This window comes from Ochotona curzoniae, unplaced genomic scaffold (assembly GCF_017591425.1).
Source record: "Ochotona curzoniae isolate NIBS_2020 unplaced genomic scaffold, NIBS_Ocur_1.0 contig_2692, whole genome shotgun sequence".
In the NCBI taxonomy this organism is placed as follows: domain Eukaryota; kingdom Metazoa; phylum Chordata; class Mammalia; order Lagomorpha; family Ochotonidae; genus Ochotona; species Ochotona curzoniae.
The window spans coordinates 8,311,962-8,335,184 of NW_024465556.1; positions in this window are offsets into that span (position 1 = coordinate 8,311,962).

Genomic DNA, 23,223 nt, shown 5'->3' on the forward strand with positions numbered 1-23,223 from the left:
ACAAGCATATTGCAAGTGCTCCCGGGCAAGGTTCACTGGTCTGTTAGAAGGTGGGCCGGGGAAGTTGCACCTGGGAGACATGAGGTGTCATTTTTATTAGGGGACTGTAAAGGTCGGGCTTGGAGGACAAAGAAATGCACTTTATATGGTGCTGCAGAGTGCTTTAGGTTCCTTTTGACCTTGGTGAGTCCATACATCCTTGCTCAGCTGAGGAGGGGGCTGTATTCTGCCGGTGCAGCCTTATCAGCCACCTTCCTCGGCCTTCCCCTGGGCTGCCCCCACCCACCCCAACTGTGTCCTCCAGGAACCACTCTGGAAGACTTTTCCTTTCATTTGTTGTTTGTAGCTATTGCCTATATTTCCAATAAGGTCTTAGTAATTTTCTTATGTAGTGAAGTATTAAGCTGTTTTATTATAATGTAGCTTTAAAATGCCACCTCAAAGACTAAAGAAATAGAGATGAAAGAGGGTGGCAGGGAGGGAGGGGTAAATGAAAGATCATTCTGTTCTTGGAATTATGTCAACACACAATACTGAATTTATTCAAAACTAAAATAAAATTTAAAATTTAAATATTTAAACAGTTAAAACATTTTGGTCTAGTAATATAACTTTTTATTGCAGAATTACAACAGTTTAAAATGTCTAACAATTGCATTGTATTATGACAATATGTATTGGAAGGAATATAATGGAGTATTATGAAAATCGGGCATGAGGTAAAAGTTGTTTTCTGATGTAAATGAAGGGACAAAATGTGCAAGTATATCACCATGATTGCATCTGTGGAAAAATGACACATTTAGGTAAAAACTTGGAAGTACTTGTTTTAGGATGGTCAAATGAAACATAGTTTTTGCTGTTATATTTTCCTAGAATTGGAAATAAAAATTTTAATTCATAAGCTAGAAAGTCATGATTCGTACGAGTTAATCACACAAGTAGCAAGCATAAAATTGACAAACTGGAACTGAAAACCTGGAATGGAATAACAAATGTCTGATTAGAGTTGTGTCCTCCAATTCTGCTTATCCTAATATTCAGAGTGCTTGCAACCTAGATTTTTGAACCTTCCAAATCATTCATGAATTATTTTGTACCATTGAAGGTATCTCCAACAACACATAGCCAGTAACGGGTGCTGCATGCAGAAATATAGTGTTTCCTAGCTAAGATCCAGGGAGAGCAGCTCCTGTTGAGCTTATTGCCTAGGTCTGCTGCAGGAAGACGGGGTCTCAGGAGAGAGAGCAAAGCTCTGGGGAACAAGGCAGAGGCTCACTGCATGACTAGGAAGGAGCCATATCAGGAACTGAACCAGTGGCTCTGAGATGAAAGCCGTTAGTTGTAACTATTTTTCGTAAAGAATGTAAAACAGAATCTGAATATATTAAGTATACAAAGATTTTGGTTTATGTGAATAGGAAGTTACTACCTTCTAGGAACTTAACCTCTAGGAAATCAAGTTTGTCTCCTCATGCGGTTTTTTTAACAGTAGCATCATTTTATTTTTTACAATCTTTACATAGTTACCTAGGGCACAAAGGTTAAAGGGCTACAGGAAAGTGGGTAAGACTATTTCCACATTTTTTTTTCTGTATCTGGGAAAATGGGGAGATAAAGAGAAGCCCCACCCAGCCTCCCACCCATCCCAGGCCCCTGATGTGGAGCGTGCTCTGAGGGTCTTGCTAAAGTGGTTTTGATAGTTCAACAGTTCTGAATTGCTGCCAATCTCGCCATTCCAAGCACCAAGAGGTCACTGTAGAATCCACTGATTGACATAGTCCACCTTAGAGGCCCCGTTTGCCCAGATTTTCACTGCCAGCAGCATATGGCTGAGATAGTTGATTGATTTATTCTGTCCTCTGTTGTGGTGCCAGGTGCTCTCTGCAGGTTCTGATAGACTGCCATATCCTCCATGAGCACCTGGTCATGCTCTCTACTGCTCTCCACTGCTCTGTCTGACCTCTGAGGAGGCTCAGCTCTGGCACTTGCACTCCATGGCAGATCATGGAACTTGCACTTCTCTTCATGGTTAGGTTTCTAAGTCTGGCAGTTCAACTGGGGAGATCCCCAAAGAAACTTTGAGGTGATCCCAGACCAGATTCTTGTGTGTGCTAGCAAGTACTGGGCCTGGTACAGTCTATCACCCCAATCAGCTGGTGGTTGCAATTACTGGGTCGGTTCTGTTTCCAGTCCTGTCTTCCACACAAGCCAATGCATGTTGTAGTCCAGCCTGATTCTGCCCAGCATACACTCGGCCCTCACATAAACCAGTGGGACCTGCAGCCTAGTTGCAGCGATCCACAATAACCCCCACCAGGCCCGCTCCCTGCCCTGGTTCCCATGCTTGCCAGTATGTGCAGCAGACTAGTCCAGTCTGTCTCACATTCCATTCAGCTCTCATACATGTCAATGGGCATTGGAGCCTAATTCAACCCAACCAGTTCCACCATCCAGTCCACACACATGCTGGTGGGTGCCTTTTGCCTAGCCACCCCTGCCCCTGTCCTAGTTTTTGTGCTCTCCAGTGGGAGTGGTAACTCAAGAGGGAGAAGCCCACTATTTCCCTCCTAGGCCACTCCCACACCCAGGTCACGCACTTTCTGGATGGTTCTGTAGCTTGTGCTAGCATCTGCTATCTGATGAAGTGGCAAAGCCCAACAAACCCTCACCCATTCTGCTTTATGTTTGCAGCAGCAGGGACCGTCAACCAAGCCTGATCTGGCTTGTATAAGGCCCACAGGTATTGTAGCCCTGCCCAGTCTGGTCTGCCCCCATTCCAACTCATGCTCTTCAGTAGGTGAGGTGTTCCAGTAGGGAGGCCCTCCACATTCCCCCTACCAGCTTTACCCTCTCCCTCCCTGGTTCCTACTAGCACTGTGGCCCAGTCTGGCATGGCCCGCTTCACCTCTGCATTTGCTAGTGGGTAATGTAGCCTGGCCTGACCCAGCTGGAGGGTTACAGTCTAGCCCAGCCCAGCATGTACCCTATTCCAGCTGTAATGTGTACTGGTAGGTATTGTGACCATACCTGGCCCAACCCACACTCTTATGGTGCTCAGATTCGTCAGTGGCTGATGTGAACTGGTTCAGCCTGCTCTACCCCTGACCTGTGCCAAATGTATCCCAGTGGGTACCTTTCCCTGGCCTGGTCTGGGCTGTTCCTTACTGTGCTTCTTGCGCTTACCTGCAGGGACTGTGTCCTGCCAGAGGAGTTTCTTCATGCATCTTTTATGTCTGCTGCATGCTGGTCAGCCTCATAACTGATTTCATGAGGTTTTGCAACAGACTTCCCCAAAATTTGTACTATCAATCCTAGATCTTAAGACTTGATCTTGTTTCAGCATCCAGATGTGAAGTATCTGAGGGAAATTCTGGATAGGAATAGAGTCATCCTTCCTTGAATATGTTGTTTTTTGACAAGCAGGATAGAAATACACCATGGTTGTCCAGGTCTGGGTCAAAAACTTATCCTAATAGCACTAGGGATGAAATGTTGTGTTGTCAGGTCTCATAGACTCACCTGAACATTGGTACAGGAATTTCCTGAAGGAAGAAAAGTGTTCTTATCAGCAAGGAAAGGAGTAGGTCCACATTGCAGTATCTAGATTAGGGCAAGCCAATAAGGAAGGCAGAGAAGGTAGAGACAGACCACAAGCAGACAGAACAGAGTGGATTGTGGCAAGCACATGTCGCAAGCATGTGGACACTGTCAAATATCACTTATCTTTCTCTCAGCAAACTAGCAAACTGAAAGGGAGGCTCTCATGCGGAAAGTTCCAGTGGGTGGGGCCTATTTGGGAATCTCATCTTTGTATCTTCTCTGTCCGTAGAATGAGTTTTGTAGAATCCCTGTCTCATAATTCAAGATAGTTTTTGGCAAATACAACATTATGGAGCTCAATTTGGTAGTAAAGGCAAGCATTTAAACTGCCATACTGGTTGCTGTAGTAATTTCGTTTCTGCAAATAGATGACTGAAATGCTTTGTACAAATATGCACAGTATTCCATTACTGTAAGAGAAAGGCAGGATGAGTGTCAAGAAGAGTGGTTAAGTATGATTTCTGTGTGCAAAAAACTGCTGGACAACCATGAAAAAGAATAAGGTATATCATGGCATATCAATATGGAAAGAGTTCCAACAGAAATGAAACAGTATACAAAATAGCAAAACAGTGGATGTGTAAGATGTGTGAGTGTCAAAGCTATGGATATGCATGTGTCTGTGTGTAAAACCTACATTGCTCCCTTCAGGGGAGGTGGGTTTGGCTTGAGTGAGAATGAGGATAGTTTTATCTATTGCAGCTTTATTTTAATTGTTCAAATTATCATGGGTGATTTTGATAGCATGGGAGATCTTCAGAATTCAGTCAAATTTCAGAAGTGATAACTACACAATCATACATATGGATATGCCAAAACTTAAAATTTTTTTTAAAAATTACCTTTTTTTCGGGCCCAGCGTGGTGGCGCAAGTGGTTAAGGTCCTTGCCTTGCACGCCCGGGATCCCACATGGGCGCCGGTTCTATCCCGGCAGCCCCGCTTCCCTTCCAGCTCCCTGCCTGTGGCCTGGGAAAGCAGTCGAGGACGGCCCAAAGCTTTGGGAACCTGCACCCGCGTGGGAGACCCAGAAGAGGCTCCTGGCTTTGGATCAGCATAGTGTCGGCCCGTTGCACTCACTTGGGGAGTGAATCATTGGACGGAAGATCTTCCTCTCTGTCTCTCCTCCTCTCTGTATATCCGCCTTTCCAATAAAAATAAAATAAATATTTTTTTTAAAATTACCTTTTTTCTCCACACCAAACAGGCCGCAACAGTAGAAAATGGAAGAATATGCATGACCTCAGCATACTTTTTTTCTTCATTTTCAAATTTCTCAGTTTCTCCATAGTACCTCTTGATGACATGGTCACCAACATGGTTATTTTATGTATCCTTAAAACCCCAAATCTGCCATTTCTAGTTTGCTTTACTAAATTTTTGTGACAAAAGCATGTAGTATCTCTGAAACCCAAGTGAGTGGCTAGTGACACTTGGCTCTGCTACGTTGCATGAGCCCAAGCGCTTCTTACCTGTCCTGCTATGCACAAAAGTTGGCTTGTTTTATATACTTGATGGTAGTAAATCACTTTTATAAGTGCTGAGTCCCTTATTAGCAGTGCTGCCCCTAGGATGCCAACTGCCCACAGTGGCTGATGAAAACGGGGTCCCTTTTTGGTCCTTAATAAAAAATACTAATATAAACAGTCTTTCAAATTATGAGTGAAAATTTAGCCCCATTAGAGTGGCCAGCATTGTGGTGTAGCAATGTAAGCTGCCGTTTGCAGTGCTGGCCTTGTCTCAGAGCACTGCTTTGAGTACTGGCTGTTCTACTTCTCATCTGGCTGCCTGCTGATGTGCCTGGAAAAGCAGCAGATAATGGCCCGAATGCCTGTGTCCTGTCACTCACCTGGAAGACCTGAGCAGATTTCGAGGCTCCTGGCTTCAGCCTGGCCTAGTCCTGGCTGTTGAACCAATCTGGGGAAATGAACCACTGGATAGGAAATCACTTTCTTGTCTTCCCCCATCCCTCAAAATTCAGGGCATTGCTAAGCTCTTTATAGTTAATGATGCTTCAGACAGTAAAACAGATTTGCATGACAAATTTGTGTTCTGCTGGGGAAGACAATTTCTTGCTTAAATTTCTTCTGAAACGTCCGGTTTTCTAATAGCTTCGTCACCATTCCCTTTTGTTCCAAATGGCTTTCATAGCCACAGCAGCATGCTGGGGTGGAGCCATGGTTTATTTCTAGGTTATTTGCAAGTTGATTGTTTATGAGGTGGGAATTGCCTGTACTGCCTTAGTCATTTGAATCTCAGCATTTAAGTAGGTCAGTTGTCTCTTTAATGAGAACATTTTTGTTGTCTTGATCTTCTGGCAAGCTTGTTTACTCTCTTCATCCAAATCAGAAGAACAGTTTATAGGATTGAGATCCTCAGGAGGTGTACGAAGTGAAAGGAAATTGGATGGAAAAGAGGAACCAGTGAGAATAACAAGAGGAGATGATAGCCAGGCAAGAGTTGTCAAATTCTGAAATGACTCAGTCGTGCCACGCGGACTGTTGGGACTCGAGTATTATTTACCTTCAATCAATTTTGTAGGAAGGAACAGGCAGTAGTAGCTGTCCTTCAAAATTCTCCCCCAGAAGGATGTGTTCCTCCTGTGCCATCCCCAAAGCAAATAAATGACATGACTAGTATTACCAACTAGGAAGAGTTAACATCCAGTATTTTAGCAGATAAATGCTAGGCATTCATTTTCTAATGATGAAGATATCAAAAAATAACTTGAAGCATAAACGAGGCAATAAACCACATACTTTATGTCTTGTCCCAGTCCTCTCGATTCTGTGAGTTAGGTACTGTTCGTAGTCCCTTCTGACAAGTGAAGAGCACTTCTCCAAGGTAGCCTTGCGTGTTTTTTTCTTATAACTGATTTGCTAAAAGATTGATATGTTTGTTCAGTGAAGTTTCCTGGAGCTTGTATTTTGTTGATTGACAGTATCATTTAATCTTTTCACCTTTTCTCTTTTCTGCTTGCCTGATGGGAGCTGAACAGATTCCAGTTTAATATTGGGAGTAAAGCTGTTTTATAAGTGCTGTTGTGTTCTTCCATATGCCAGGAGACATAACTTATTTTCTTTTTGTATCAAACCCGTGGCCATTCATATGTAGTAACTGGTTCAGCTGGTTACTAGAGATCTCAGAATGGTGATTCCTATATTGGATCATCTGTGGGTATGTGTGCATAAACCTTCATTAGCTGGACTCTTGAAGCTAACCCTTGTCCTGTTTTTGGTTACTTAGCAATGCACTGTCCTTCAAAATGGATTCTTCAGTAACCTCATGACTTCTCAAAAGAATGAGAGTAGTTTGCTAATCATCTTCCTTGATTATGAGTTAATTATTCTCAATATTATATATCCATAAATTGTTATTTTTCAATCCATTGTACTTACCATTCCTTTGATCTGTTAGAACCTCTTCAAGTTCACTGTCTGACTCATTTGACACACCTGAAGTAGTCATTGGTAACCTGTTTATTATCTTGTCTGGCAAGATGTTCCAAATCATACTTTTAAAAATACTTTCATGATTGTATTTGCCTGTCTTCTCTAACATCCCTGCTTTTTCTCTTTGGAAAATATTTGGAGATCCTCATTTTAAACTTTAAAATGATCCTACAGTCACGGAGACACAGCTGCTAACCACGGGTTGACTTTCCAAAGGTCCACTAGGGAGTGGGCTGGTGTAGCACTAGCCAGAGCTAGTCTCCAACCTAGACACTCCGATGCAGGACATGGGAATTGAATGCAGGCAAAACAACTCCCTAACTTGCAGCTTTTGTATTGGTGGGCGAGAAAGGAAAATGTGTTTCCTGCCTGGACTCAGCCTGTAAGTATTCTGATGGTGATTTCTGGATCAGGTTAAGCATACCTGATCCAAAGATTTGAAATGCTCTAGAATCTGAAACTTCAGAGCCACAAGAGGATACTGTGGATGAGTGCAGCGGGCTAATAGCACCCCCAGGCAGTGCTAGGTTTCAAGTGTGGCCAAACACTGCTTCTGTACCTGATTGGCTTAAGATGTAGGATGACTGATTTTTTAACACCCAAGTGGATTTCAAATCCCTGGCTGCTGCGTGTTACTGAGAGCTTAAAAACCTCTGGGTTTGGACATGCAGGCAGTAGTTCCTGGAGGAGGACATGCGGGCAGGAGCTGCTGTCACCAAGCTGGACAAAGACTCCTCCTACATTCCGTGCTTGTGTCTAATGTGATCTCTCACTCCCCCCAACAATACAAGTGGAAAATTCCACATGTGACTTCATGTGATGGGCCACAGCCCAAATGCAGTTGTACTAAAGATATTGCTTAACATTACCTTCAGGCCATGTGTACAATGTATAAATGAAACAAATGAGTTTGTGGTTTAGACTTAAGTTCCACCCAAGATATGAGGTTACTTCAGAAGTACTTGGAGAAAAAATGGAAACAAAGGATGTTTATTTTGGTGGCAAAATAAAATACAAACATAACTTTTTCATAAGGAACATTTTTCATGTTTTTTGAAGACTATACATGTACTTGGATTTAAGCAATCCTGAACCCAAATAAACATTCTTTAATTTTACCTCCTACAGGCTTTTTGAAGTGCCCTGGTGTCTCATTTATGAATATAAACACATTTCAATCTGAAAGAAAATAGAGGGTATTTCTCGCCCCCAAGAATTACGCACTAGGTTTACCCAACTGATAGTAACATTGAGAATTGAGGGAATAAGATGGACTTAGTGACTAGTCCATCATTTGAGATATTTGAGAAAGGAAAAAGCAGTTTTATGTTTAAAATTTTTAGGCTATCATTGCCTGGAAACTTATATCTGCTTAATGTGTGACATGTATCATTTAACAATAAGTGTTCGCTCCCTTTCATAACAGAGGACATTAACACTCGGAGGAAAGAATCATAGGGGTGTGTTTGTTGGAGTGTGGGGCTTGCTGCTTGGGGGTCTTCTCTCCTTGATTTGACCATTTTGTTAAGATAAAAGTGGCTTCCTCAGGATTAAAGCTTATTTCTCTCTCATAAGGATAGGCAGCTAACCTAGGGTTTGTGGGCAGATTTCATCCATGAGAACACACAAGGATCCAGGTGTTATGATACACATATATAATTTAGTTCAGCCACTCTCTGGGGCTTTATCCTCACCCACATATTTGAAGTTGTCTTTCTAGCATCTATGGAAGGTGCAAAATGGAGTCAGAGCCAAGTGAGTAACCTTGAAAGGAGTAAAGAAATTTTAAAGGAGTTGCATGTATCATTTCTGTTTGCATCTTCTTGGCAAGTATTTTATCACATAGCTGTGGCTAGGATTGCTGAGCTTTGTCATCTGCACCTGGGCTGCAGATCTACAACATAAAGATACAGGGTGTGTGTGTGTGTGTGTGTGTGTGTGTGTGTGTGTGTGTGTGTGTGTGTGTGTGTGTGTGTGTGTGTGTGTGTATGTATTTAGCAATCTCTACCAGTTCATATCTCTCCCCTCTAGAAAACGTCTCTTAGTATCACATTTAAGTGAAAATAGAAATCTTTGATGTAAACAGAGTCACACTGAGCTCTGCAGGAAGACGGTGTTGACACTGTGGAGTGGGTCTGATGGTGAACATCCCTGAGATGATGGTTAAGTCCTAGGCAGGGGAGGAATGTAAGCCAGCGAGGTGCTGACAGCATACTTTTGTTGCTTCACAAAGAATTGTCAAGAACAAGTTCTTTGTCTAAGTCCTGGTTTAATTCTAACTCTAAGCCTCGAAACTCCTTCTGCCAAAAACACTTTGTTTCCTGTCAAGGATTACAAACATTTGAAGTCAATGAAAATGTCTTTATTGAGCAAGGATGAGCAAGGATGTGTTGTGTGTGGTGGTGGTTTTTTGCTTCCAAAAGCAAGTTCTTCTATTCCAGTACTTGCCAAGGCAAAAGGTTCACTTATTAAAAATAATGTGATGCTGGGCTCATCCCTCACTGCATTTATGTGAAGTGAGCTGGAATTCCATTCTTGTTGCCAGGACATTGATAGATATTTTCAGTTGCTTTCCTGTGCTGTTAGTATTTTGAGTGCGTATGACTTGTCGGTTGTGTGTGTGCTTGCCAGCAAAGCTTGGGATAATCAAGTGCATTGCTTTTCTGTATTAATCTTTCACATATGGGCGAACAGGAAGCCTAGAAAATATTTTGATTTCCTGGGAGCTTTATTTCTGCAACCTTTATTCTCTGCATTAGGTAAATGGCCTTTTTTGTCACTAAGGAAGATTCAAAGTAATAAGTTTTGTGAAGGTTTTAAATGCTACCGGAATTGGGTGAGTCTGCAGAGAGGCATGGGGAAAGAATACAGACTAGCTGGTTTGGATCTCATAGCTATGTACTAATGGTATGCACTTGGGTTAGTCATCGACCTCTTTGGGATGAATATTTCCTGTCCAGAAAGGAGGAAAAATGATGGCCCATACCTCATCTGATTGCTGTAAGAATTAAATCAGTTACATTTCTCAGCTGTGTGGCCTTAGTCAATATACATAGGCATTCTGTACCTCAGTTTGCTCATTTGTAACATGGAGTAATGCTTTTGTTAGGGCAAGTGTTTAGAATGCATGGTACAGAGCAAACTATATAAATGCTAGCTGTTGGTGTGGTCCTATGAGATTTACTGAGGCCATGATGGGAGTCAGCCTCCAGGCTTGTGATTCAGGCTGGAATTCTGACAGGTTCCTGCATTTTCAGCTGCTGAGGCCAGAGCCATCATGTCCTTTTAAGGTAATGGCTGGGGATGCCTCCCAGAAAATCTAAAACCACAGTTTTGCTGAAAAAGGAAAAGAAAGTTTAGAATGAAAATGTACTCTTGAGGTAGAAAAATGCCACAAATGGGTAAGTGGAAGGTATCTCACAAGATGGTTCTGGTAAAACCTTCTCAGTGGTAAGCTTTCTTTCTTTCTTTTTTTTTTTTTTTAAGAATTTTTAAATTTATTGGATGGGGAAGATTTGTTTCTTACAGTCATGAGTAATGTGATTTGTTCTTTGAAGAACCTTTCCTGGAGCAAGGGGTCCCAACTGAATGTTAAACTGATACGGCTCTGCATGTTAACGGGAAATAGCAGCACATAAAATGCTTCCCAGGGGACTGTCATCAAAGATGGTCTCAGGAAGATGCCACTCTGGAGACTGCCAGGCGTGATCAAATTCTCTTCCTTCCACTCTCCCCCACTTTGCCTCCTTTTCAAATTCAACATCTTCAGGGACATGTTGTTCAGGACACAGGCACATTTGGTTTTGCAAAAGGCACACTCTGAGATCACAAAACCATGTTGTCATTTCCCCTTTAGCTCTCTTGTTCTTTCCTTGATCCTGGAAGGTGGAGATTTACGTTCACATTTTATTGGTACTTTTCTCTGTCACACAGATGATAAATTTTGCAAAGCTGTTTGGTCCATAAAAATGAAATATGCAACCCATTCGCACCCGGCAGCCTTGTTGGGCTGGCTCCAGCTGCTGTGAGCTGCCTTGCAGAAAGGCAAACAAAGCCAACGCCTTTGTGGGTAGAGCTGGGTCTTTGTAGGGGATGGAGACAACAAAGGCCTTATGGAGTATCGTCTCACTGGATGCTACTGAGGCGCATGGTCAGCCAGTTGTTTTATTGCCTCAAAAGGATCATTCATCTGAGTGTTGAAGTGTGGGTTTTATACCTAATTTTATTGGTTTTTTTTTATTATGTTTTATTTAGGAGGGGGAGGAGAGAAAATGCATTTCCAGCTGCTAGCTCATTATTCAAATGCCCACAGCTGCCGTGACTGGGCCAGGGCCAAATCCAAGAGCCAGGAACATAATCCAGGTCTCCAACATGGTGGCAGGACCCCAGTTATTTGAGCTATTACCATTGCCTCCCAGGGTCTGAACTGGCATATTTTTCTTTCACTTGACAATCACAAACTTAACACTCCAATAGGTAATGAAAGATGTTATGATATAGCACATAGATGGAAAAGAAACAAATGGGAATCTTGTTATTCATGAGTATAGACAGACCTAAGCAGTAATTAAATTCTAGGATGTTAATCTCATCTATAGAGATTATATTTTTGTGTGTTCTGAATATTGTGACAGATCAGGGAAAACAGGTGATACTTATTTTGGGGGGCATAACGGTTTCCAACTGGATCTATTTAGTTGCAAAGAATAAGGTTTCATTCTTTTTTTTTTTTATACATAACAGTAGTATTCCATATGTGAATATGCCACATTTTCTTTATCTAATCACCAATGTATGGCCATCTGGGTTGATTTCATATATTGTGAATTGTATGGGGGAAAGCTGCAGTTATTTCAACTAACCTAACTAAATCATACGCTAATTTCATTTCATTTAGATACAGTCCCAGGAGTGGGATGGCTGGATCATATGGTAGATCTATTTTCAGATAACTAAGAAATCTCCATCCTGTATTCCATAATGGCTATACTAGTTTACAATCTACGAGTAATGGATTAGGGCATCTGTTCCACCAAATCCTGGCCAGCACTTACTGTTTTCTGATTTCTGTGTAATAACCATTCTTGCCTCATTGTGTATTTGCATCTCCTGAATCATGGAGAACCTGAGTATTTTTCATGTCTGTCAGCCTTTTGAATTTCATCCTTTGAAACATGTGCATTTATGTCCTTTGCCTATTCCTTAACTGGATTAATTTTTTTTTGCTGCTATTGTGTTTGAGTTCTTTGTACATATTGGATATTAATTCTCCATAAGTTGTATAGTATGCAAATATTTTCTCTCATTCTGTTGATTGCCTCTTCATATTATTGATGGTTCCCTTTGTAGTTCAGAAGCTTCTTAGTTTGATGTAATCTCATTTGTTTTTGCTTTCATTGCCCATGTTTCTAGGATCTTTTCCAAGAAGTCTTTGCCTATGCCTATGTCTTGCAGAATGTTGCTGATGTTTTTCTGTAATAATCTGATGGTATCAGATCATAGATTTGGATCCTTGATCCATTTATAGTTGGTTTTTGCATAATGTAGGGATCTTGTTTGTAATTTCTGCACTTGTGGATCAAACTTTCCCAGTATCATTTGTTGACGAACCTGACCTTTCTCCCTGGATTGAGTTTATAACGTGTGTAAAAGTTTAGTTGACTATAGATGTGTGGGTTCATTTCTTGCATTTCTAATCTGTCCCATTGATCATCTATTTTGATTGTAATTGTTGTGAGGTACACCTTGAAGTCTGGTATTATAATGCCTCCAGCTTTGTTTGTGTTGCTGAGGACTGGTTTAGTTATTTGGAATCTCTTGTGTTTTCATGTGAAATTTAACATTTTTTCTAGATCTGAAAAGAATGTTGTCAGTGTATTGATTGGGATCACACTGAGCCACTCTTGGTAATGTGGACATTGTGTTAATATTAATTCTACCAATCAATGAACATAGCAGATTTTCCCAAGTTTTAGTGTCGAAGATGTCCTGTAATTTTCATTAGATTCCGCTCATCCTGATTCTGTTTATTTCTATCTCTCTCTGTGTGTGTTTGATTATTTATTGCAGTTACTGTGAATGGCACTGATCTTACAGGTTTTTTTCTCTGCCATAAAAATGTTGGTGTATACAAAGGCCATTGATTTTTTGTGTTGATTTTATATCCTGCAACCTTCCCAAAATCAGATTTTTAGATTGTTTCTTAGAGTCTTTTGCCCTATAGAGTATGTTATCTGTAAAAAGGTATACCTTGAAATCCTCCTTTACAATTTGTATTTCTTTGATTTCCTTTTCTTGCCCACTAGCTCTGGATAAAACTTCCAGAACTGTATTGGAGATCAGTGGTGAGATCAGTCATCCTTGAATGGTTCCAGGTTAATTGAAATAACTGCAGCTTTCCCCCATGCAATATGGTGCTGGCAATGGGTTCTCATACATTGCCTTGTGTTGAGGAATTTTTCTTCTGTATCCAGTTTACTTCAGGTTTTTATCATGAAGGAATGTAGCATTTTATCAATTGCTTTCTCTGCACCTATTGAAGATCACATACCTCTTACTTTTAAGTTTGTTAATGTGGTAAATTGCATTTATTGATTTGTGTATGTCAAGCCATCCCTGCCTGCTTGGTACAGGTTAATGATCTTCCTGATACATTCCTGGATTTAATTAACTAGTATTTTTTGTTGAGGATTTCTGCACCTATTTTAACCAGGAATAGTAGCTTATATTTCTCTTTATCTTTTTCTGGTTTTGGATTTAAAATGATGTTGACCTCAGAAGTAGTTAGGGAGGATTCCATTCCTTTCCAATGTTTGAAATAGATTGTAGAGAACTTGAATTAGTTCTTGGAAGACTTGAAGTCATTAGGTAACATGGGCCTATTTTATCAGTGGAACCATCAAGATATGTTCACTGTACAGGGTTAAGCATACAACTGTTGAGAGCTAGGTACACCATGTGTAAACCCAGGTGCCTGTGGAGGTGCATAAATCCAGATGCCTGTTGAGGTTGCAGCTGCTGCTGCTGTCTGTTCCTGATCCTGTTGTTGAGGACTCCACTGACTGAGTTGGGCCCCTCCCAAGATGTCTTTTGCCTGCTAGTCTGGGTGTTCTATATGGATAAGGTGGGGGCGGGGTGGGGTGAAGGAGGCATGTACTCCACTCTTGGTACAACCCATGGGACCTCCTTCTCACTCCCATCCAAACCTGGGGATGATGGGGTTTCTGCATCAGGCAATGTCGCCCGCTACTCTGGCCACTACTGCTGATTCCACCTACCAGAGAACATCAGTCATTGATGGCTGACATACCGGCTGTGCAGCCACACTGTCCCCACTGCTCCATGATGTCCCTGCATTCCCACAGTATCTCCATCACTGGGTTCTCTGTAACTCACCCCAGGGAAGTGCACGTCAGCTACTTCTCCCTTGCTTACCCTTCCCAGACAAAATGAGCTTGTCTTTATCCTAGTCAGCCGTCTTGGAACCCTTAGCTCTGTGTATGTGTGTTGATGATTTATTTATTTTAAAGTAAGTTATAAATGAGGAGGGAGAGAGGGAGAGAAAGGGATTCACAGGTTTACTCCCTAGGTGATTACAATGTCCAGGGCTTGGATAGGCAGTAGGAGGCAGAAGTTTCTTTCAGGTTTCCCACATCAACGACAGTGGCCCCAACACTTTGGCCATTCCCTACTGTTTTTTTCCAGGCTGTTATCAGGGAGTTGGATCAGAAATGGATCAGAAATGGATCAGATATCATTCAGCAACTATACTTAATGGTGGCATCACACGCAGTGACTTTACCCATTATGACACAATGCCAGCTCCCGACTGTTTTCTTACCTCTCCCAATCTCTTGATCCCCCAGCTACACAACTTTCCCAGTCACTAGTGATGACCATTCTAGGGACCTGTGTGGCCAATCGTGGAGTAATTAAGCCAATGGAAGATTAATTCATCTCTTTCCCTCCCTCCCCCTCCCTCCCCCTCCCTCCCTCTCCCTCCCTCTCCCTCCCTCCCTCTCCCTCCCTCCCCCTCCCTCCCTCTCCCTCCCTCCTTCTCCTTCCCTCTCCCTCCCTCCACTTCAAATAAATACAATGAATCTAAAAATAAAAAAAGTCTAAATTCACACTGACTTTTTAAATTTAGATAGGGATTATGTGATATTTGCCTTTATGCACTTGGATTATTTCACTTAACATAATGTGACCCCCTGTCCGTTATAGCTACTTCCATTTTGTTGCAAATGTCAGGATTTCATTATTTTTTTATGTCAAAATAATATGCCAGTGTGTATGGGGATACGCCATATTAGCTTTACTTGCCAACTCATCACTGGACTCTAGATTGAGGATTGCTTCTGTAGCTTGCTGCTGTGAATGAACCTGAGATGATGGGGATGCATGTATCTCTCTGGTACTGATTTCAGCTCCTTCAAATCTGTCTTCTCTCTCTCTTAATAAATTATCTTTATAGAACTCAGCAGTGAAACTCATCTGATCCTGGGGAGATACTTTATTGGGAGTATTGATTCAAGCTCATTACTCTTCTCATCTCTCCAGATTTCTTGTGTTTTTTATATTTTAGTTTCAGTGGGTTATATGTATTTAAAACTTATCAATTTTTCTAGGTTTTCTAGTTTGTTGGCATATTGTTCACAATTGTCCCTAATGATGTGTATCAGTTACATTTCTAGGGCATCATTTGTAATAGCTTGTTTTTAATCTATGATTTTATGTGTTTTCCTCCTCGGTTTGTCTAGGTAAAGGTTGGAAATTACACCTATTCAAAGACCAACTCTGTTTCACTGACACTTAATACTTTTTCTTAGTCTATTATGTTGATTTCTGCTCTGATCATTCTTTTCTTCTAATTTAACATTGTGTTTGTTCTTGTTCCTTGAGTTGCTTCCTTGGGATGTTTTGTTCCAAACACTTGTTTTGTGTGTAGGCATTGACTGCAGTAAATTCCTTTTCCCTGTGGCATTTTTGTCTTCCATAATTTTTGCTGTGTTGTATTTGCATTTTCATTTGTTTCAAGAAATTTGAAAATGTTCTTTGACACATTGCTTAGAAGCGTGGTTTAGTCTTTATGCCTTTGTGTAATTCCTGAAGTTCTTCTATTGATTACTTCTAGTTTCATTGTTCAGAAATATACACAATACAATTTTTAAGTTGAAACTTGTTCTGTGGCCTAATATGTGATCTAGTTAGAGAATGTGCCAAGTACTGATGAAAAGAATGTGTTCTTAATATTCAGAAATATCTTTGATTTTTGAGGACAGCCTTGATAACTTTCCCATTGTCGAAAGCATGTTATTGAAATACCCCCATCTTTGTTACATGGGATTGTATTTCTTCCTTTTAGAACTGGCAATGTTTGCTGTACAGAAGTAGGTGCTCCTGTACTGGATGTTTACACTTTATAATCAATATGATTTCCTGATAATCTTCCCTTCATCATTATACAGAGACCTTTAGTGTCTTCAGTTTTTGTCTTAAAGCCAGTCATGTCTGATATGAGCATAGTCATGTCTGATATGCTTTTGATTTCTGCTTGCAAGGAATATCTTTTTCTCCTTTTCAGTCTCTTTACTGACGAAGTGAGTTTCTTGCAGGTGACATAACATTGGGTTTGTTTTTAATTTAGTCAAAGAGGTTGAGAACTCTGGACAGAGAAATGCAGGCATGCGTTGCCCTGGTGGCTACTGATAGGCCTGAACTAACAGGAGCCCTGCTGGCAAGGCAGAGTAGGTTGGGTACCTTGTATAGTCCAGAGCAGGGAAGCCAGGACCCACCAGTTTGTGAAAATCTCAGCCTTGGCTGGTGATGAGGTGGTGGAAGGCATGTGCCCTGATTGTGGAGTCTGGGGAGCAGAATGCTGCTGCTATGGCAGAGCTCTTCATGGGCTGGGGTGCAGAGGTCACTGTTGCTCAGCTGAAGCTTGCTGGATGTGTGAATCTTCAGATATTTTTCCAATAATGTGGTTGATGGCTTGTATATTCCTAGGGATGGGGGTTTTCCAGGGACATCTGTCCTTCAAGGTGATATGGGTTTTGACAGCAATTCCTCTCTCAAGGTGGTGCCACATTGCGGCAGTTGTTGTTCTGGGATGGGTGGGTGGTGGGGAGACCTTGTGCATTCCTTCTTTGAAGGAAAGCTATTGTGAGTGCCCTGGGTAGCTCTCCTTACTGGGCTGTCAGTCAGTGAAAACTGTGGGTGTCTACAATTGCTGAAATTTCCAGCAGATCCCGGCAGATTGGCTCTGAGGCCATTCTGCACACCCTTTCCTCTGCAGTGCGGACTCCTGACACAGTGCTGTGGCTGCCAGCTGGTCTTGCTCTTCTCTCTACTGCCATCCCATGGTTTGTGCCCTGTAAGATTCATATAGTTCCCTTGCTGAATTCTAGCATTTTGTCCTGGGCACTTGCCTCAAAATGCAGCAGTATATTTATTGTTTTAGTTCTGTGTGGGGGGAGGAGCTTCAGACTGGACACCTGTTCTTGGTTTCCCTGTGCAAACCTATTCTTTGATTAGGTCACATATCCTTGTTCCTCATGAATTGCGAGCTCCCTTTCACTTCATACTGGCGGCTTCACACACAAACCCATTAAAGCCCATTAAAGCCCATTAACGACTTCAGAGTGTTCAAGAACTCTGACCAGCCGCCTGTTCAACTCTTTAAAAAAATATTTTTTTTTATTGGAAAAAGCAAATTTTCAGAGAAGGATAAGCAGAAAGATCTCCCTTCTGCTGATTCACTCAGGTGGCCACAATGGCTGGAGCTTAGCTCATTTGAAGCCAGGAACCAGGAGTTTCTTCTGGGTCTCCCACATGGGTACAGGGTCCCAAGGCTTTGGGCCATACTCTACTGCTTTCTCAGGCCACCACCAGGATGCGAAATGAAGCAACCGGGACACAAACCCACACCCATATGAAATGCTGGTGCTTGTAGGTGGATAAGCTAGTTAAGCCAACTAAACGAATATGAATTCAGCATTAGTTTTTTCCTCAAATTTGAATGAATGAATACAATGCCATTTACTCTATACTGTTAACTAATTCTAGTAAGGTAATAAAAGTTTTTTTTTTAAGATTTATTTTATTTTCATTACAAAGTCAGATATACAGAGAGGAGGAGAGAAAGAGAGGAAGATCTTCCTTCCAATGATTCACTCCCCAAGTGAGCACAATGGCCAGTACCATGCCAATCTGAAGCTGGGAGCCAGGAACTCCTCTGGATCTCCCACACGGGTGCAGGGTCCCAAGGCTTTGGGCCATCCTCGACTGCTTTCCCAGGCCACAAGCAGGGAGCTGGATGGGAAGTGGAACTGCTGGGACCAGAACCGGCGCCCATATGGGATCCTGGCGCGTTCAAGGCAAGGACTTTAGCCACTAGGCCATGATGTTGGGCCCAAAAGTTTTGTGAGAACTATAACTGATATGATGTATTTTGTGATATCTTGCACATTTGCTTGAGATGGAGGTCTGAAGGATATTTAACTTCCTGTTACATCCTACATATGTAAGGTAACAGTGCTAGAATTACCAGTATTGTTTCTGTATGGTAGTTAGCAATTGGCTGGCAGGTATAGCTATCTAAACCTTGCTTCTTGTTACCAGAGAGAGTATTTATTCTCAGAAGTTTTCCATTAGGTCAGATTTAGTAGAGGGATATAGATACATCTTTTATTCACTAGCTTTCTCTCTAGAAGACCACAGCGGTCAGCACTGGGACAGGCCGAATCAGGGGCCAGGTATTCTTCTGGGGTCTTCCATGTGAGTGTCAGGAACCCAAGCCCTGGACCTTCCTCTGCTGCTGTTCTCAGGTCATTTCAGGGAGTTGAATGAGAAGTGGAGTGGTTGAGGCATGAACAGGAGCCCATTTGGAATTTCATCATTTCAGGCCATGGTTTTACCTGCTATTTCCGCAACACTAGACACTTACGCTTATTGCAACTTGGCCCTTCAAGCTGTGGATTTCATCATCAAGACTGGCAGCTGCTCTGTGTTAGAGCTGTGTTAATTTGTTTTAGGTCATTACTTCCCTTCATTGTTATGAACGGTGACATCAGGCATACTGACCACGACAGGAAGGTATCATCTCTCAGTGGGTAATCGATCTAAATCTAGTGATTATCACGCCTTTGTCAGAATGTTACCACATTGTGCTTTCCATAATGTCAAGTTGATAAAATGCCCCAGTTTTTCAAGAACTAAGGATGCTGGTGTTTCTGTTGCTGATCTGTCCTGTTGGCAGGTAAATCCATGGTCCAGTACCCTGATATTTCACCTTTTGTAGATGTGGGTTTAAATCTCATCTTCAGGGCCCAGTGTTCTGGCTTAGTGGTAAATCCTTGCCTTAAATGCACCAGGATCCCATATGGGTGCTGGTTTATATCCTGGCTGCCCCACTTCCCATCCAGTTCCCTGCTTGTGGCTTGGGAAAGCAGGAGAGGATGGTCCAAAGCCTTGTGACTCTGCTCTCATATGGGTGACCCAGAAAAAGCTCCAGGCTCCTGGCTTTGGATTGGCTCTGCTCTGGTTGTTGCAGCCACTTGGGGAGTGAAATAGCAAATGGAAGATCTTTCTCTGTCTCTCCTTCTCTTTGTTAACCTGCCTTTCCAATATAAACTCAACTTCAACTCAAAATATTGGTTGTGGCCCTTAACAGATCTTGGGCTTGGTTAAGAATTCAAGATAGTATTCCTTAAGCATTCTTAAATGCTCAATTAGTAGTATCTACTTTTATTATGATCTTTTAGCTATATCCCTTTCCTCTAATGTTGAAAGAGAATAAATGCGCTGTAACATATACAGATGTAAATTGGCAGAAAATCTGATGTTAGCCTTGGAGAGCCATCAAGGAAAGCAGAACAGAGAGAAGATAGAGGATTCTGCCAGTTGTCATTGTAGTTTGTGCATTAACACAGAACCTCTTTGGAAAGGCAGTATAGACTTACAATGATGAGATCATCAAACTGAAAGTTTCTAATACTCAGAAAACCACAGGTAGGGCAAGGAGATCATGAAAAACAAGTGCAAGTTCTTAACAGTTTTTAAAAATGCTCTAATAACACTGTGTCCATGAAGGCAAATAGGTTTCCTGTGGTAGCCACAGTTAAGGAGAAAATGGTTTCTTAGTATCTTTCACAGAAGACATTGAATACATATTTTTAGTTTTTCTGGGGAGAGTCAAAACATAGTGTTCTAACCAATATGGTGTTCTAATTAGTTTTAGGGTTGATAATGCCAGCCTCTGCCTTGGAGCATCTCTTCCTACACGGGTTTGATAAGGAGCAAGAACCTGTATCAAGCCCTCACTTGGATACTGAGATAAAAGTACACTCCATGTCAGACCTTGGAAAGCTTTAGAGCAGGTCTAATCTGAACTTGCACATGTACAGGCTATCTGAAGCTTTATTTTAGTTCTAAGCTTCATATGTAGAAGAGGAAGGGGCATAATGATATTTACGGGTTTAATTAAGACCCCAGACTCTGATTCTGCTTCATTTAAGTTGGTTTATCTAAAATGTCAGGTAAGTGGGTTCAGGAATACCACTGTCAAAAGCCCAGTTGCTGTCTTGAGAAACAGCTGTTGTGTTCAGAGTCTGCCGCTTAGGACAGAGGACTAATGGGGGCTGAGAGATGGTTTTGGGAGTGACCCTGGATTAGAAGCCCCTGCTCTGCCCTTGGCCCTGAGAGCTTGGGATCCTCACTCTGCACAGACAACTTGGCGAGCTCATTTCTGAACCACAGTGCTAAGCTTCTTGATGTCTGAACAGCAGGTGCTGTCTTTTGTTTGCTACCCTGCTTCATGGTTGGTGCAAATATAAAGTCTTTTTGTGGTATGGGACCCACGAATGCTAATTTGTTAATAATTAGAGTGTCTGCCAGGACCGCTGAATATAGTTAGTTAGGTTGAACCCAGCATCACTGCAGGCTATGTGGCTATTCACATAACCACAGTGTTTGGAGCCCCCGGAGTTGTGCATAACTGAGCAGAAGCCCTAAAGCTCTGTTTTTAAAGGCAGGGATTTGAGATTTCATTTCCTATGAGAGCTGCACTGTAGACATCATCCTGGTTCCCATTCTTGAGTTTCTATCCAACAGGAATGATCAGAGACCTTGATTGAAGAATTTTACAGATGGTCTATTTCTGTTATATACCATCGGTTCCCAGAAGCCTTGAAATAGCAGTAGCAGGAACATGGCTCCAGGGATTCGGCCTGCTCCTAACCCTTCCCCTGTCTTCCAATCAGTGCCCTGGAGGCATTGGAAGAGCAGGTCTTTACACTACTCACTGCCTGAGGGAGGCAACTTAGAGACCCACCATCAGAGTTAGTCCCAGGCAAGGCTTTGCTGAAGCTAATTTGCTTCCAGTATTTCTCTACTCACTTTCTTTGTTATTTGCTAAAGATTTATTATTTGTTTGAAAGAAAGAGGGAAAGAGAAGGAACTCTTCCATTTACTAGTTCACACCCCAGCTAACTACAAAGGCCAGAGCTGGGCCAGGCCAAATTCAGAAGCCAGGATCTCCATCCTGGTCTTGCTTAGATGGGTGGCAGGCTCACATATTTGAGCCATTTCTGCTGACTTTCTCAGGCCATTAACAGGAAGGTGGATTGGGAGTGGAGCAGATGGAAACAAACTGGTGCTCACGTGGGATGCTTAGCATCATAGACGATAGATAGCTTTACTTGCTTTGCCGTGATACTAATTCCCATTCCTTATTTCAGATAAGGCTTTATTGTCTAGAAAAGACAGCAAACCTAACTGTAAGTGGCTTAGTAGAATTCAGGATTTATTCATGATACTGCAAAGTTTGAGTGACTATCTACAGGTTCTCAAAAAATGTTAGACAACAGTGTTCTCTTCTACCCCATTGCTCAGCTCTTTCTTCCACTTGGCACATTATTGGCCTTATGCAGGCAGATCTTCTGTACCTGGTGTTTTCCAGCGTTTTCATGCTTATATCTTTAATTTTCAGTAACTGCAAGAAGACAAAACTTTTGTTGGTAATCTTAGAAGAAGTGAACTTAAAAGTTGTGAAAACAAAATGAAAAAGGAAAAAACCTCAAATTAGGGAGACAATGGTGTGGCTTTGGTTGTGGGCTAGTCATTGAGTCAATTCCTAAAGCCAATTGAATGGAATCCTGAGATTTTACAGGGTTAAGTCACGTGCTTACATAATGGGTAGGGAATATACATCCTAAATTAAACAGGCTCTTACGAATGAAGGACTAGGTAAAGAGAAATGACATTTTCACCTGAAGAAAGAGGGATGTATGTTGCCACCTGCGTGGCAGGACAAAAATCACAATTAGTCCTTGCCATCTTTTTCTCTTGTATCTACAAGATCAATGACAATGGTGGTGGTGGGGGGGCGTCCTACTTATTTGTGCCTTTCTGAGATATGTTTTTCTATTCTGGGATAAACTCTGCTATTCATTAAGACTACTTGGCATATAGGCATTTGGGGATGGGGGAAGAGTCTTTGTAAATATCAAACCTAAACAAACATGCTTCTGCCCTTAATTCATTTGACCTTTCCATGACATTTCCTATTGTTGACATTGGTTTCCATTTAAAATTCTCCTTTGTTGACTTACATAGCCCTGGGTTTCCTTGTTATCTTTCTACCTTCCTGACTGCCATACATCTTCGTGATTGGCAGCACATTAGGCTGGCCCAGGGATTTATTAAACCAACCTTGGTTTTCAGCCTGTCTCCTTGATATTCCTTAGGTCAAGCACTTTTGTATCTCGATAGATAACTCATTTAGGACCGCCTCATCTTTCATTCTGTGTTGCCATCCTTTCTAATTACCTCCCTGGGCTTCTTAAGCCTACCTTCCCAACTACCTCTGGAACCTCTCAGTTCCCTGTTTAAAGTTCCTCTGGATTTCTGCAACAACAAGTTTTACAGATCTCATCATACACTGAGTGTTTCAGAACTGTAGGCCTCTGTCTATGAGACTGAGGCTCACCTCACCCGAGATGCCCTTTTCCCGCTTTGCCCTTTCAGAACCCTCTTCAGAATGCTAGTGTTGCGTTGTGTCAGGTTAAGCCACACTTGCATGCCTGTATCTGTTACAAAGCACCAGTTTGAGTCTTAGCTGCTCTGCCTTTGTTCCAGCTCTCTGCTAATGTTCCTGGGAAATAGGAAGAAGAT